Here is an 18,679-nt window from a genome sequence, read left to right as displayed (position 1 = left end):
CTTTTAAGGAAGAGAGGGAGAGAGAGGACCTTCACTTCTTCTTCAGCTAGTCAGTGAAGTGGTTCCTGAGGAGTTCATTGAACACCTCCATTAAAGTTGCCAGTTTGCTACCTGCCCTATGGATTTTGGACTTGTGCATACCCACAGTTACATGAGACACTTGTGTAAAATCTTATATTTATAGCTATCTCTTGTTGATTCTGTTTCCCTAGAGAACCCTAACTAATACAACTTGGAACTAGGAACGATTCTTGAGAAACAGAATCTTAAAATGCACTTTTACAATTGTTTTTCTACTCTGATTAGATTCAAAGACACTAATGACTCCATTTCCAATAATCAAGATGGCACTGACAGTCCATGACATGAGTTGGCAACGGAGATATGCAAAATATCACCATTTGATTCTCCTTACCATACTCTTGTATGAAGCAAGGCTCTGGGTGACAGTGTTTTTGACACCTTCACAGAGTTTTGCAGAGTTAAGAGGTATAATGATGTTGGCTGGTTGCTCTTAGATATGCTGGATAAAGTTAAAAGAGAAAGGGATGAGCTAAAGTCTTCAAATTTGAAACTTAAATGCCATATGACAGATGTAAAGGTTTTCTATGTGTGCCCTGAAAGAAAATCTTATTTTCTGTTGCCTCAGACTTGAGATTTCTGGAAACCAGACCTAGAGTCTCATTGTATGAGTATCAGATTTACAACCTAAACTAAAATCTCGACATTGCAGGGTGTCTGCTATTAAAGTGAAGGCATTGACTGGAAAAGGATGGGATCCTGAAATTTGGGATGGGGACATATGGATTGATAATAATGGCAGTGAGGACATTGGAACCCTGGATTCTGCTGTGCCCTTGTTAGATATACCTGTAGTGGTCTGCCCTGAGAAAATAGCAACCCCCCCTCAACTCCAGTCTTCTCTGAGGAGACAGCTACCCCACCTCTAGCCTGCTTTGAGGAAAGAGCTTCCCAAAATCCAGTCTGCCCTGAGGAGTCTCCCATCCAACCTCCACCTAAAGAGATTAGCCTTCAGTGCCTGCTAAACCTGTAATCACCTCCACTGAGGAAGCAGTCCTCCCTCCCCTGTCTGGAGAGATTAATCCTTTTTCACTAGATGAAATGGCAACAGAATGTCCTGAGGTAAATGGCTTGAGGGATACTTCCAATTCGTTTCATGACTCACCAGTCTTTCCTTCAAGAACTATAACTAGACTAAAGTCCCAACAGGCCCCGAAGGGTGAGGTACAAAGTGTGACCAATGAGGAAGTACACTATACTTTAAAAGAACTGTATGAGTTTTCCAATTTATACAGACAGAAATCAGGGGAATGTGTGTAGGAATGGATATTAAAGGTGTGGGATAATGGTGGAAGGAATATAAGGTTGGATCAGGCTGAATTTACTGATATGGGCCCACTAAGCAGAGATTCTGCATTCAATGTTGCAGCTCAAGGGGTTAGAAAGGGTGTTAACAGCTTTTTTTGGGGGGGTGGTTAGCTGAGCTATGGATCAAAAGATGGCCATCATTACCTGAGGTAAAATCCAGAACAGCCCTGGTATAATGTAGAGGAGGGGATTCAAAGGCTTAGAGAGACTGGAATATTAAAGTGAGTATCATGGAGACCTGCTCACACACCCAAGAATGTCCAGAGGACAAACCTTTTACCAGGACTGTGAGGAATAAATTTATGAGACTAGATCCATCATCTCTGAAGAGCTCTGTAGTCACCCTTCTCTGTAGATCAGATATTACTGTGGGAACTGCTGTCACTGAGCTGGAATCCTTAAACACAATGGGAATAATTGGATCCTGAGTTGGCAGAAGCCACATGGCAGCAGTTAATCATCAGACACAAGGTGGATGTGGCTAGCATAATGGAAAACAGGCTCAAAGCAGCAGTCAAAATAATCTGACTCACAGAGACTTATGGCATTGGCTAGTAGATCATGGAGTACCTAGTAGTAAAATAGATGGGCAGTCTACTAAATTCTTGTTTGGTCTGTATAGGCAGAAGAATTGTAGGTCAAGTCAACAAAAGTCTACCTTGAATTACAAAAACAGAGAGCCATGCTCTCTTAATCAATTCCCAGACTTGAGACAGTTTATAAATCCAGAGCCCCTTGAATGAAGGGAAGGCTGGGTACCCTTGGGGAAGGACTCTGTTACACTGCCAAAAATTTATACTGTTAATCTTCTTCCCAGCCTTCCCCAGGAGACCTGTAGCCTTTTACCAGGGTAACCACGCATTGAGGAAATGAAAATGATCAGATATTTCAGGGATTATTAGACACTGGTTCAGAAGGGACATTAATTCCAGGAGACCCAAAACATCACTCTGGTCCACCAGTCAGAGTTGGGGCTTATGGAGGTCAGGTGATCGATGGAGTTTTAGCTCTGGTCCATCTCACAGGAGTCCAGTGGGTTCCTGTACCCATTTTATGGTTATTTCCCCAGTTCTGGAATATATAATTGGAATAGACATGCTTAGCAACTGGCAGAATCCTCACATTAGTTTCCTGACTCATGAAGTGAGGGCTATTATGGTGGGAAAGGCCAAGTGGAAGCCACTAGAATTGTACCTGCCTAGCAAAATAGGAAACCAGAAGCAATACTGGATTCCTGGAGGGATTGTAGAGATTAATGCCATGCTTAAGGACTTAAGGATGCAGGGGTGGTGATTCCCACCACATCCCCATTCAACTCTCCTATTTAGCCTCTGCAGAAAACAGATGGGCCTTGGAGGATGACAGTGGATTATCGTAAGCTTAACAAGGTGGTGACTCTGATTGCAGCTGCTGTTCCAGATGTGATATCATTGCTTGAAGAAATCAATACATCCCCTGGTACCTGGTCTGCAGATAGTGATCTGGCAAATGCCTTTTTCCCAATAGCTGTTAGTAGGGACCACCAGAAACAGTGCATTCAGCTGGCAAGACTAGCAGTATATTCACTGTGCTATCTAAGGGGTATATCAACTCTCCAGCTTATGTCATAACATTTTCTGCAGGGATCTTGATCACTTCTCCCTCCCACAAGACATCACATTGGTCCATATATTGATAATATCATGTTGATTGGACCTAATGAGCAAGAAGTATCAACTGCTCTAGATTTATTGGTAAGGTAATTGCCTGTCAGAGGATGGGAGATAAATCCAACAAAAATGCAGGAGTCTTCCACCTCAGTAAAATTTCAAGGTGTCCAGTGGTGTGGGGCATGTCAAGATATCCCTTCCAAGGTGAAGGATAAGCTTTGTATCTTGTCCCTTGTACAACCAAAAAAGAGGCACAGTGCTTAGTTGGCCTCTTTGGATTTTGCAGACAGCATATTTCTCATTTGGATCTGCTACTCTGACCCTTTTACCATGTTACCAGGAAAACATGTAGTTTTGAGTGGGGACTGGAACAGGATGATGCTCTGTCCAAGTCCAGGCTGCTGTGTGAGCTGCTCTGCCACTTGGACCATATGACCAGCTTATCCAATGGTGCTGGAAGTGTCAGTGGCAAATAGAGATGCTGTTTGGAGCCTTTGGCAGGCTCCTATAGGAGAATGACAACACAGGCTCTTAGGATTTGGGAGTAAAGCCTTACCATCCTCTGCAGATAACTATTCGCCACTTGAGAAACAGCTTTTGGCCTACTATTCGGCCTTAGTAGAGACAGAATTCTTAACCATGGGCCACCAAGTTAGCATAATACCTGAGTTATCTATCATGAGTGGGTGTTGTCCAACCCAGCAAGCCATAAAGTTGGGCGTGCACAACAGTACTCCCTCACAAAATGGAAATGGTATATATGAGATAGAGCTCAAGCAGGTCTGGTAGGCACAAGTAAATTACATGAGGAAGTGACTGAAATGCCCATGGCCCCCACTCCTTCCACCTTACCTTCTCTTTCCCAGTCCACAGCTATGGTGTCTGTGAGTTCCTTGCAATCAGATGACTGAGGAAGAGAAAACTCAGGCCTGGCTTATAGATGGTTCTGTACCATATGCAGGCACCACCTGAAAGTACAGCTGCAACACTGCAGCCCCTTTCTGGGGTGTCCCTGAAGGGCAGTGGTGATTGGAAATCCTCCAAGTCAGCAGAACTTCAAGCAGTAACCTGGTTGTTCGCTTTGCTTGGAAGGAGAACTGGCCAGAGGTGCATTTGTATAATTATTCCTGGGCTGTTGCTAATGGTTTGGCTGGATGGTCAGGGACTTGGAAGGAACATGATTTTAAAATTGGTGACAAAGAAGCCTGGGGAAAAGGTATGTGGAGAGACATTTCTGAGTGGACAAAAAAACATGAAGATATTTGCATCCCATGTGAATGTTCACCAGAGGGTGACTTCAGCAGAAGATTTCAATAATCAAGAGGATAAGATGACCCTTTTGGTGGATACCCATAAGACTCTAGCCACTCCTGTCATTGCCCAATGAGCTCATGAACAAAGTGGTCATGGTCATAGGGATGGAGGTTATGCATGGGCTCAGCAACATGTACTTCCACTCACCAAGGCTGACCTGGCCATGGCCACTGCTGAGTGCCTAATCTGCTAGCAGCAGAGACCCACAGTCAGTCCCCAATATGGCACCATTGCCCAAGTTGATCGGCCTACTACTTGGTGGCAAGTTGATTACATTGGACCACTTCCATCATGGAAGGGGTAGCGATTTTTTTCACTGGAATAGACACATACTCTGGATATGGGTTTGCCTTCCCTGCAGTCAGTGTTTCTGCCAAAACTACCATCTGTGTATTTACAGAATGCCTTATCCACACTCACAGTATTCCATACAGCATTGCTTCTGACCAAGGAACCCACTTCACAGTAAATAAAATGAGATAATAGGTAAATGCTCATGGAATTCTCTGGTCTTACCATGTTCCCCCATCATCCAGAGGCAGCTGGGTTGATAGAATGGTGGAATGGCCTGTTGAAGGCTCAGTTACAGCACCAACTAGTTAGCAATATGTTGCAGGGCTGGGGCAGTGTTCTAGGAGGCTGTGTATGCTCTGAATCAGCATCCACTGTACGGTGCTGTTTCTACCATAGCCAGGAGTCACAGGTCCATGAATCAAGGGGTGGAAACAGGAGTGACACCACTCACTGTCACTCTTAGTGATCCACTAGGAAAATTTTTGCTTCCTGTCTCTGCAAGCTTAAGCTCTGCTGGTCTACAAGTCTTAGTTCTGAAAGGAGGAGTACTTCCACTAGGAAACACAACAATAATTCCATTGAACTGGAAGTTAAGACTGCCACCTGGCCACTTTGGGCTTCTTATGCCTCTGAATCAACAGGCAAAGAAGGGGATTACTGTACTGGCTGGGGTGATTGATCCTGATTGTTCAAGGGGAAATAGGACTGCAATTCACAATGGAGGCAAACAAGAGTTTTCCTGGAATGCAGGAGATCTCCTAGGGCATCTCTTAGTACTACCATGTCCTGTGATTAAAGTCAATGAAAAACTGCAACAACCCAATCCACACAGGAATACCAATGGTCAAGAAACTTCAGGAATGAAGGTTTGGGTAACCCCACCAGGCAAAGAACCATGGCCAACTGAATTGTTTGCTGAGGGTAAAGAGAACATGGAATGGGTAGCGGAAGAAGGTAGTGATAAATATGAACTATGGCCATGTGACCAGTTATAGAAATGAGGACTGTGATGGCATGAATATTTCCTCCTTGTCTTGTTATGTTTGTATTTGTCTGTAAAGCAAATATCTTTGTTTTCTTCTCTATCTTATTCACTTAGCCTATGACACAAGCTGTATTGTTCATTTTTCAGTATTTAAGTTAAAGGAAATCAAGTTTAAGAGTCAATGTCACTCATGGACTTGCACCCTATTCTGGAGAGATTTAGTGTGTTTCCTGTTGTATGCAGGACAGCTGAGTCTTGTTAGATGAAATATATGTCTGTTGTTGTTCTCTACTTAGAGATAAAGTATGGTTTAATGTGATGTTATAACTGCCAAGTTGACAAAGGGTGGACTATAATGGTTAGGTTCTTGTGTCAAATTGGCCAGGTGATGGTGTCCAGGTGTCTGGTCAAGCAAGCACTGGCCTAACTGCCACTGCAAGGACCTTTATGATGGGTTAAAAAACCAGAAGTCTGGTTTACTAAATCATCAGTCAATTGGCTGCAGCTGTAACTGATTATATCAATGAAGAACATGTCTTCTGCAATAAGAGAATTCAGTCAGCTTGATTTAATCTAATCATTGAAGACTTTTAAGGAATAGAGGGAGAAGACCTTTGCTTCTTCTTTGGCTAGCCAGTGAAGTGTTTCCTGAGAAGTTCATCAAATACTTTCATTGAAGTTGCCATTTTGCTGCCTGAGGAGTTCATCAAACACCTACATTGGATTTCTCAGTTTGCCACCTAAGGAGTTCATCAAACACCTTCATTGGAGTTGCCAGTTTGCTGCCTGTCCTATGGAATTTTGACTTGTACAATCCCATAGTTTTGTGAGACAACTTTTGTAAAATCTTATATTTATAGGTATCTCTTGTTGATTCTGTTTCCCTAGAGAACCCTAATACATAACCCATACTATACTTTGAATTTTACTTTATAACCACTTCTTAAACCATTCTTTGAAAGCTATCACTTTTCTGTATATATGTTATATTTCACAATAAAAAGTGTTTTTTAATGCATTTATGAAAAAGAGAAAAAAGGTATATGTTTGAATTTTTAAGAAGTTAGTGAACTGTTTTCCAATGTGGTTATTGTACTTTACAATTCCTGCTGCCATGTGTGAAAGTGCCCGTTGCTCCAAATTCAAAGGAACATTTGGTATGGTTCTTTAAAGAAATTAGACATGTTCAATTGCATGTACTGGTATCTCTGACTATTGATATTGAGCATCTTTGCCTGTTGTGCTGGTTTGTATGTATTATGTCCCCCAAACACCATTAACTTTGATGCAATCTTGTGTGGGCAGACATATTAGTGTTGATTGGATTGTAATTCTTTGATTGAGTGTCTCCATGGAGGTGTGACCCACCCAACTGTAGGTGATAACTCTGATTGGATAATTTCCATGGAGGTGTGACCCTGCCCATTCAGCAAGGACCCTGATTAGTTTAGTAGAGCACTACATAAGCTCAGACAGAAGGAGCAAGCTTGCTACAAGCTAAGAGGGACACTTTGAAGAACACACAGGTGCTGAGAAAGGAGCTGTAGGTTACAGACGCATTTTGGAGACAGCCTTTGAAAGCAACAAAGTTTTTCTTACGTTGATTGCAATTTTGGTGTCCTTTGTAAAAAAATCTTTAGTTAACCCAAGGTCAAAAATGTGCCTATGTTGTCTTATGAAAATTTTATAATTGCATGTTTCATATATTTTCTATGCTCTATTTTGAGTAGTTTTAATGATATGAAATATGGATAAAGTTTGTTTCATTTGCATATCAATACCCTATATTTTAGCAACATTTGTTGCATATATTATGTTTTATCCACTGAATTGTGTCTGCAAGTTTATTAAGTCAATTGACTATATAGGTGCACGTCTAGTTTTCAAAACTATCTAGTTTCACTGATCTGTTTTCCTACTTTTATAACAATATAAAACTGTTTTATAATATATCTTGAAATCAGGTAGAATATGTGCTGCAAAAGTATTCCTATTTTTCAATATTGGTTTTATTATTCTATGAAATTTCCATATGCATTATAGAATAAGCTAAACAATTTATATAAAGAAGCTTCCTGGGATATTTTTTTAATTTTAATTCAGTTTTATTGAGATATATTCACATACCATACAATCATCCATGTTCACAGTACCATTATATAGTTATGCATTCATCACCCCAATCTATTTTTGAGCATTTTCCTTACACCAGATAGAATAAAAATAAGAATAAAATCTAAAAGTAAAAAAAAAAACAAAAAAACACCCACATCATTCCCCCATCTCACCCCATTTTTCATTTAGTTTTTGTTCCCATTTTTCTACTCATCCATCCATACACGGGATAAAGGGCATATGATCCACAAGGTTTTCACAATAACACTGTCACCCCATGTAGGCTGCATGGTTATACAATCATCTTCAAGAATCAAGGTTACTGGGTTGCAGTTTGATAGCTTCAGGTATTTCCTTCTAGCTATTCCAATACACTAAAACCTGAAAATTGTTATCTATATAGTGCATATGAATGTCCATCAGAGTGACCTCTCAACTCCATTTGATATCTCTCAGCCACTGAAAGTTTATTTTATTTCATTTTGCATTCCCCTTTGGTAAAGAAGATGTTCTCAATCCCTTGATGCCAGGTCCAAGCTCATCCCTGGTTTCATATCCTGTGTTGTCAGTGAGATTTACACTCCTGGGAGTCAGGCCCTACATGGGGGGGGGGAGGGCAGTGAATTCACCTGCTGAGTTGGCTTAGCTAGAGAGAGAGGGCCACATCTGATCAACAAAGAGGTACCCTGGAGGAAATTCTTAGGCACAGTTATAAGTAGGTTTAGCCTCTCCTTTGCAGCAAAAAGCTTCATAAGGGCAAGCCCCAAGATAGAAGGCCTGGCATACCAAACCATCAGTTCTCATTATTTGTGAGAACATCAGCAACAACCCAGGTAGGAAAGTCCAGTATTTCTGCATTTTCCCCCAGCTCCTCAGGGGTGCCCTGCATGTATATTTTTATTCTCTGTCCAAATTACTTTGGGATGTATCACTATTTCACACCAACCTGTTCAAACCTACCAGATCTCACTTCCTATTCAAAGTTCATGTAATTATAGTGTTTGAATAAACTGACTGTACAAGTTAAATTATTTAGTGTACTACAGAAAATATAGATCCTGCACCAAATAAACATCTCTTCCCTTTGTCTCACGTGGAAGTTGATTTTTTAAGACACAGCCAGTATCATCCTTTACCCTTTGGCCTGATTTTCCTAGTCCTAACCAGATTGGCTTCATTCATATCTCTAATTGAAGTCTAGACTCCTTTTCCACTTTTTTTTTTTAACAATTGCTGTATGCACTAATACTGACATTCATATCTGCCAAGCTCCAACTCTGAGTTTCACGTGTCACACAGATACCCAAAGTTCCAGAGACTGACCAGGTTATACACAAAGGGATCAGCATCTCAGAATCTGGAGATAATCATTACAATTCAGAAATAGATGTGACTACTTTAAGAGCTTACAGTCTAGGGACCATTACAATAATCGTTGCCCTGATAATCTGTGCTCTAAATTCAATTCTGGGTTTACCCATTGTAGTTAGCCTATATTGGTGAGGCATTATAATGTTTGTCTTTCTATTTCTGGTGTACTTCACTCAAAATGCCTTCTACAGGATCCTTTCACCTCTTTGGGTATCTCACAGCTTCACTCCTTCTTGCAGTTGCTCAATTTTCCGTTGTGTGCATACACCACAGTTCACCATTCTATTCATCAGTCGATGTACCCTTAGGCCACTTCCATCCATTGCAAATCATGAACACTGCCTCCACAAACACCTGTGTGCAAATGTCCATTCATGTTCTTGTTCTCAGATCTTCCAAATATATACCCCATAATGGGGTTGCTGGAACTTATGGTACCCACATACTTAGTTTCTTGTGGAATCACTGCACTGTCCTCCAGATAGGCTGCATCATTCTACATCCCCACCAACAGTAAATAGGTAGATCCCTCTCTCCATGTTTTCTCCAGCACTTTTATCCCTATTTATATTTTTCCTACAATTTTATAGAGATATATTCACATACATACAAATTAATCACAGTGTACAATCACTGTTCACAGGGTGATCATATAGTTGTACATTTATCACCACAATCAGCACTTGAACATATTGATTACTAAGGTAAAAAAAAATTTAAAGAACAATAAAAAAAGAAAGAGAAAAAGATCATGCAATACAATATAATAGAAAGGTCAGATGACATCACCACTACTAAGAATCCTATATATCTCCCTTACGAATGGCATTTTGTTGAATCCATAGATAAACTGGTGGACAATTGATATCATAAACATATTTAGTCTTCTGATTCATGAACACATATGTGGCACCATTCATTTAAGTCTTTAAAATTTTCTCTCAGGAATGTTTTGTAATTCTTAGTATACATGTCTTGAGCATCTAAGATTTATCCCTAAATATTTCATAATTTTATTGCAATTTTACATCGTGTATTTCCAATTTTGGTTTTTGGTTTCTTATAGAAAGGCAATTGGTGTTTCTGCAATGGCTCTGCATCTTGCAAACCTGATGAAATAATTTTTTCAGTTTTAACTGTCTTTTTGTTTGTTTTTGAGATTCCACAACAGTTTATTCATGGATGATCATATTCCAAGTCTGTTGACATTTTAATTGGAAATAGAAAGGATATTGGATTTCATCAAGTATTTTCTTTTGTATCTTTGGATATAATTTTTTTTCAATCTATTTATATGGTGAATTATATCAAATGATTTTTTAAATGTTAAAACAACCTTTTTTTTTCCTGGGATTAGCTTCACTTGGTCAAGATGTATTATATTTTGCCTGGATTTACTATTGAAATAATGGTAGTTTCATAGACATGATTGGGATATAATCTTTTCTTTTAAAGTTTTTGAAAGAGTTTGTGTAGAATTGCTAATATTGCTTGCTTAAATATTTGGATGAACTCACAAGTGAAACCATTTATATCTGCAATTTTCTTTGGAAGCAGATTTTTAAGTATAGATTCAATTTAAAAACTAGATATAAGGCTATTCCAGTTTTTTATTTCTTAATGAATAAACATTGGAAGCTTGTTTTTATTAAGGAGGCTTCTCCAATGCATCTCTGTGGTTCATTGGTCTCAATTTTTTTTCATAATATATTCTCATAAATGTGTGTCTATCTCTTGTCATTTTTTTCTGAGAATGCAAGCTAGATTTTTATCAGTTTCATTGACCTTCTGAAAATACAAGCTTATGGTTATGTTGGTTTTCTGCATTGTTTTTTTGTTTGTTTGTTTTCTATTTCATTAGTTTTTTCTCTGACTTTTAATATTTCTTTCTCCTGCTTACTTGGGATTTAATTAATTATTCTTTGTCTCATTTCCCAAGGTTGAATCAAAAGTCATTAACTTGAGAACTGTCTTTTTTTCTAAAATATAAACTGAATTCTCTAAATTTTCTTCTAAGTATTGTTGTATTTATGTCTTACAAACTCTGATACATTGTATTTTCCTTTTTCTTTTATTTCAAGATACATTTTAATTTCCCATTTAATTTACATTCAGATAAATAAATGGATTATTTCAAAGAGTGCTATTTAGATTCAAAACGTGTGGGTAATTTTAAGATATCTCTATGTCATTGATTGCTAATTCAATTCCATTGGGGTCAGAGAATATACTCTAACAATTTTCAAACTTTTAAATATATTACAAAATGTTTTAAGGCCCAATATATGGTTTATTTGGCAAATGTTCCAGAAGTACTTGCAAAAATATGTATTCTGCTGTTTTGAAGTGTTCTAACATTATCAATGATGTCAAACTATTAAGTGCAGCTTAAGTCATCTATGTACTTACTAATTTTTGTCTATGTGTTCGTTACATATAGACAATTTTTCTTCAGTTATTCTGAAGCTCTGTTATATGTACTCTTTTTTTTATGTTTTTTTTTCATTTTTATTGAGATTGTTCAGATACCATACAATTATCCAAAGATCCAAAGTGTACAATCACTTGCCCCTGGGTACCCTCATACAGCTGTGCATCCATCACACTTAATTTTTGTTCAATTTGTAGAAACTTTTCATTACTCCAGACAAGAAATAAAGTGAAAGATGAAAAAAAAAAAAAAAAAAAGGAAACTCTAATCCTCCCCTATCCCTAACCAACTCCCCTCAATTGTTGACTCATAGTATTGATATGGTACATTTGTTACTGTTTATGAAAAAATGTTGAAATACTACTAACTGTAGTATATAGTTTGTAATAGGTATATAGTTCTTCCCTATATGCTCCTCTATTATTAACTTCTAATTGTATTGTCATACATTTGTTCTGGTTCATGGAAGTGATTTCTAGTATTTGTACAGTTGATCATGGACATTGCCCACCATAGGATTCAGTTTTATACATTCCCATCGTTTGACCTCCAACTTTCCTTCTGGTGACATATGTGACTCTGAGCTTCCCCGTTCCACCTCATTCACACACCATTTGGCACTGTTAGTTATTCTCACATCTTGCTACCAAAACCCCTATTCATTTCCAAACATTTAAGTTCATCCTAATTGAACATTCTGCTCATACTAAGCAACCACTCCCCATTCTTAAGCCTCGTCCTATATCTTGGTACCTTATATTTCATGTCTATGAGTTTACATATTATAATTAGTTCCTATCAGTAAGACCCTGCAATAATTGTCCTTATGTGTCTGGCTTATTTCACTCAGTATATTGCCCTCGAGGTTTTGTCATCGACCCATTTTTTTTTTAATATGGTTTTGTTCACTCACCATACATTCCATCCTAAGTAAATAATCGATGGTTCTCTGCATGGTCATACATCTATGTGTTCACCACCTTCACCACTATCTATATAAGGGAATCTGCATTTCTTCCACAAGGCAGGAGGGAGAGTCAAAGAAGGTAGGAGGCAAAAGAAAGAGGAAAAAAAAAAGACAGCTAGGAAGCAGCAAAAGGAAAAATAACCTTAAATCAAAGTAGAATAAAGAATCAGACAATACCACCAATGTCAAGTGTCTAACATGCCTCTCCTATCCTCCCTCTTATCTGCATTCACCTTGGTATATCATCTTTGTTACATTAAAGGAAGCATAATACAATGATTCTATTAGTTACAGTCTCTAGTTTATGCTGATTGCATCCCTCCCCCAATGCCTCCCCATTTTTAACACCTTGCAAGGTTGACATTTGCTTGTTCTCCCTCGTAAAAGAACATATTTGTACATTTTATCACAATTGTTGAATACTCTAGATTTCACCAAGTTACACAGTCCCAGTCTTTATCTTTCCTCTTTTCTTGTGGTGTCTCACATGCTCCCCACCTTCCTCTCTCAACCGTATTCATAGTTACCTTTGTTCAGTGTACTTACATTGTTGTGCTACCATCTCCCCAAATTGTGTTCCAAACCACGCACTCCTGTCTTCTACCACCGTGTAGTGCTCCCTTTAGTATTTCCTGTAGGACAGGTGTCTTGTTCACAATGTCTCTCATTGTCTGTTTGTCAGAAAATATTTTGAGCTCTCCCTCATATTTAAGGACAGCTTTGCTGGATACAGGATTCTTGGTTGGCACTTTTTCTCCTTCAGTACCTTAAATATATCACACCACTTCCTTCTTGCCTCCATGGTTTCTGCTGAGAGATCCGCACATAGTCTTGTTAAGCTTCCTTTGTATGTAATGGATCACTTTTCTCTTGCTGCTTTCAGGATTCTCTCTTTGTCTTTGACATTTGATAATCTGATTATTAAGTGTCTTGGCGTAGGTCTATTCATATCTCTTCTGTTTGGAGTACGCTGTGCTTCTTGGATCTGTAATTTTATGTCTTTCATAAGAGATGGGAAATTTTCATTAATTATTTCCTCTATTATTGCTTCTGCCCCCTTTCCCTTCTCTTCTCCTTCTGGGACACCAATGATACGTACATTATTGTACTTTGTTTCATCCTTGAGTTTCCGGAGACTTTGCTCATATTTTTTCATTCTTTTCTCCATCTGCTCCTTTGCGTGTAGGCTTTCAGGTGTTTTGTTCTCCAGTTCCTGAATGTTTTCTTCTGCCTCTTGAGATCTGCTGTTGTATGTTTCCATTGTGTCTTTCATCTCTTGTGTTGTGCCTTTCATTTCCATAGATTCTACTAGTTGTTTTTTTGAACTTTTGATTTCTGCCATATACATACCCAGTGCTTCCTTTACAGCCTCTATCTCTTTTGCAATATCTTCTCTAAACTTTTTGAATTGATTTAGCATTAGTTGTTTAAATTCCTGTATCTCAGTTGAAGTGTACATTTGTTCCTTTGACTGGGCCATAACTTTGTTTTTCTTAGTGTAGGTTGTAATTTTCTGTTGTCTAGGCATGGTTTCCTTGGTTATCCAAATCAGGTTTTCCCAGACCAAAACAGGCTCAGGTCCCAGAGGGAAGAAATATTCAGTATCTGGTTTCTCTGCGGGTGTGTCTTAGAAAGTTGCTCCACCCTTTGATGCCTCAGGTCACTGTGCTTTTCTGCCCAGCAGGTGACGCCTGTTAGCCTATAATTCTTGACTGGTGTGAGGAGGTATGGCCCTGTTCTCCCAGGCTCTGGGGTCTGGTTCTGAATGGAAAGGGCCCCACCCCTTTCCTCCTAGAGAAGACAGAGCCCCCAGGTGGAGGTCATTAGCATTTCAATGGTCTCTCTCTCTGCTTGTGCTGTCTCCACCCTTCTCCTCTTCACAGCCCTGGAAACTGAAAATGACTGGGGCTTTCTCCACTGAGCCAAAAAAGAAACAGATAGTCCCCTTCAGACCCAGTCCAAGGCGGCCCTCTGGCTCTCCAAGGTCACTTGTCACCCAAAGCCTCTGTCTGTTTTTTGGGGATGCGTACCTGTAGTGAGCAGTTCACACTTGCCACTTAAAACCCCAGTTGGAGCTCAGCTGAGCTATATTCGCTTGCTGGGAGAGCTTCTCTCTGGCACCATGAGGCTTTGCAGCTCGGGCTATGGGGGAGGGGTCTCATGACTTGGATCTGCAGGTTTTACTTACAGATTTTATGCTGTGTTCTCCGGCATTCCTCCCAATTCAGGTTGGTGTATGATGAGAGGATGGTCTCGTTTGTCCCCCCGCAGGTATTCTGGATTATTTACTAGTTGTTTCTGTTTTTTTGTAGTTGTTCCAGGGGGACTACTTAGCTTCCACTCCTCTCTATGCTGCCATCTTGCCTATATGTACTCTTAAAGAATGGAACCATTAATAACTATGAAATGATTCTATGGTAAAATTCTCATCCCCTAATCTTGTCTAATATTAATAGTCATTTCAGCTTTCTTTTGTTTAATATTAATGTGGTATAAATGCTTTCTATATTTTTATATATAAACTATTCATTTCTTTATATTTCAACTAAGAATGTGGTAGGAAGCTGTATTAGTTTCCTATGGCTGCTGTTAGATTTTACCAGAATTGTAGTGTTTCCCAACAGTGCAAATTTATTCTCTTATGGTTCTGAAGGTTAGAACTCTACGTTGAAGGTAACAGGGCTGAATTCAAATTGTGAGAAGGGCTCAAACCTTCTGGAGGTTCCAGGGGAGAATCTGTTCCTTGCTTCTACCAGCTTCTATTGGCCACGACATTCCTTATCTTGTGTCATTGTCATACCAATCTCTGCTGCCATTGTCACATCACCAAGATAATCTTCCCATCTCAAAATCTTTTATTTTAATCACACCAAAAAGTCCTTTTTGTCTTCTAAGATATCATATTCACAGGTCCCACAATTTAGGACATGGGCATTTTGGGTGCCTTTATTTTTTCAACCACCTTAACATATAGTTGATCCTTGATATTCTTATTATCCAGTTTGACAAACTCTGGTTTTCATTAGGACTTTTAAAATTTTAATGTGGTTTTTCTTTTTTGCTAGGGTTTCAGTTTATTGCCTTCTAACGTGTTTCTTATGTTTCTAATCTGTTGGCTTCTCCCTTTTCCTTTTTCTGTCTTTTTAAATACAGTTATTATTTTTTATTCCATATTATCTCTGTGTTTGCCTTATTAGCCATAGCTCTTTGTTGGGCTTGTAATGGATGATTCCTGCTTAATATTATGCATTTTGTCTTTTCACAGTCTACTTGAAAGTGTTTATGTTGCTAGTGCACATATGTAGCATAATAAACTTTCAGATGTATATTTCCATCTGTGCCTCCACCCCACTAGCCTTTGTGATTGTTGCCTTCCCTTTCGTCTCTACATATTCTATGAACTCTACAATACAATAGCATTATTTTTGCCTTTGAGCAGTTTTTTGTCTTCTAAGAGATTTAAATAATAAGAAAATCTGTCTTTTATATTTACCCACAAGGTCATAATTTCCAATGTTTTTGTTTGTAAAAATATAGACTTTCATCTGGTATCATATTTCCTTCAGGTCAAGAACATCCTTTAACATTTTAACATATAGTACAAGCCTCCTGATAATGAATTCTTTTGGCTTTTGTATTTCCAATAGCCATTATTTTGTCTTCCTTTTAAAGATATTGTCATTAGATGTAGATTTCTAAATTAGCACTTTTTTTCATTTCAGTATTTAAAAGATGTCAGTCCACTGTGTTCTGATCTGTATTGTTTCTAACTAGAAATCTCCTTTTGTAATAATCTGTATTCTTCTGTATGTAATGTTTTTGTTTATTTTTATATTCTCTGGCTACTTTTAACATTATATATTGCATCATTCATGTTAATAAATTTATTATAATATGCCTGTCATGGTTTCTTCATGCTTCTTGTACTTAGTTGTTACTGAGCCCTTTCGATCTATGGATTTAGTGATTTTATTAAATTGGGAAAATGACTTATCCATTATTCATCAAATATTTGTTTTTTACCCTACCTCCTCAGCTTGATGTTGTCTCAGAGAACACTGATGTTCTGGTCTTTTATTTTATTGTTGTTTTTACATCTTGTATTATTTATCTCTTCATTTTAGATAAACTTGATGTTTCTTCATGTTCTCAAAACTTTTCTTCTGCATTGTCTAATCTGCTATTAATCCCTTCCAAATACACTTTGCCCCTCTCTAAAGATTGACTTTTGTCCCTTTTAAAAATATTTTTCATTTATCTACTTATCATTTTCAATCCTTCCACTAACTTTTAAAACTGGCTGTTATTTCTGATTTATCTAGAATTATTTCTATAATTTCCCAACATTTTAATTTGGTTATCTTATTGATAAAATTTTTCTTTTTTTTATTGTCTTGTGTTTACTTCTTTCAGATTTCCCCTCATAAATGCTGCTATTGTTGTCTAAGGTTAGGTGTTGTTTTTAATCCCATCAAGTCTTTATTAAAATATTTGCATTTAATTATCTTTATATACACAAATATATTTCAACAAATTCTCAACTCACTATTCCTTGTGGTATCCTACTGCTTTTAGATTTCAATTGCCTTTATAGAAAACTATTTTTTTGTACTATGTGGGTAGATGCCCACAATAAAAAGTTTTAGAGATTGCATTTCTTAATATAATTTTGTTTTACATTTACTCTTAAATAAGAAGTCATCTCTGTGTAAATTTTAGTTTGAATATCATTTTTTCTTGACTTCTATTTTCTTAATGAAATCTGCTGTGGTGATGAAAATATTTGATCTCATTTTCATTGAGTTTCCTTGGAGGAAAAGCTTCATCTCTCTTGTCTCTCTTGTGGCTTTTAAGGTTTATTAAAAAACAAACAAACAAACAAACAAACAAAAAACATGTTTTTAAATTTGAAAATAATTAAAAGAACTAAGAAAGAGAGATCTCATTTGCCTTTTAGGCAGTTTATCCCAACGGTAGCACCTTACAAAAGTGTAGTACAATATGAAAACCAGGATATTGATATTGAATTAATCTAGATACAGAACATGTCCATCACCTCAAGGATATGTAATGGTGCCCTTTTAAAGCCATACCTTCTTGGGTACCACCACATCCTCTTCTTCCTTAACCACTAATATTTCCCTGTTTCTATCATTTTGTCATTTAAAAACAGTTTATGAATTGAAATATGCAACATGTAACATTTTGGGATAGGATTTTTCACACAGCATAATTTTCTAAAGATTCATCCAACTTTTTACAAGCAGCAACAGTCAATTCCTTTTTATTGCTGAGTACAATTCCATGATATGAAGGTACCATAGTTTGTTTCACAATTCACTCTTGAAAAACATCTGTGTTGTTTCCAAATTCTGGCTACTACAAATAAAGCTTCTATAGGCATCTTCTGTGTACAGGTTTTATATGGATGTATGTTTTTATTTGTGCTGATATCCCTAGCAAGTTCACCTTCTCTCCACATTTTGGAGTTGTCTTATATGTCTTCTATCTGTTTTACAGAAAATAGCCAAGGTTTCCAGTTTTATTTAGCGGGAAGAATAGGAAAATGCATGCCTAATTTCTATTGTATATTTAACTCTTACTTCATTGATTATTTCTTGAAGGGCACTGATTTTTTCTAAATATAAATGGTTACTTATTTTTTCTGATCCCTTCCAATAATCCCACTTGTTTCTTCTAATCTTTCACTTCTGTTTTTTCTCCATCCTTTGCTTCTGATCTTTTCCAATTCTAATGAATTGTATGCCTTCCTTTTACTTATTAAATATTATGTAATAAGAACTGTAAATCCTTTACACCTTTATGATTTTATTTGATGATCTTTAATGATCTTAGATAACCACACTTGTTTTTGTGTTTAAATGTGCTCATTCTCAGGAATAATTCACTTTTGTGGAATTTGACTCTCCTAGAAGATTGAGTCATCCTTATGAGGCATTATTGCCTTTGCAATAATAGAGTGTGAGGCCCTTTTCATGGGTTCTGAACTAATTACTAATTCAGTGCAATGAATTTCTGTTTCTCTACCACCTAATTGTTTGCAAATATAGGACCCTGTAAGTGGCACACACTTTTTTTTTTTTTTTAATTTTGGGGAGAATAAATCTTTTTCAGGGAAATTGACTGTTTGTTGATGAGATATT

The sequence above is a fragment of the Choloepus didactylus genome, chromosome 12 (assembly GCF_015220235.1).
Source record: "Choloepus didactylus isolate mChoDid1 chromosome 12, mChoDid1.pri, whole genome shotgun sequence".
NCBI classification, from domain to species: domain Eukaryota; kingdom Metazoa; phylum Chordata; class Mammalia; order Pilosa; family Megalonychidae; genus Choloepus; species Choloepus didactylus.
This window is presented reverse-complemented; position numbering follows the sequence as displayed.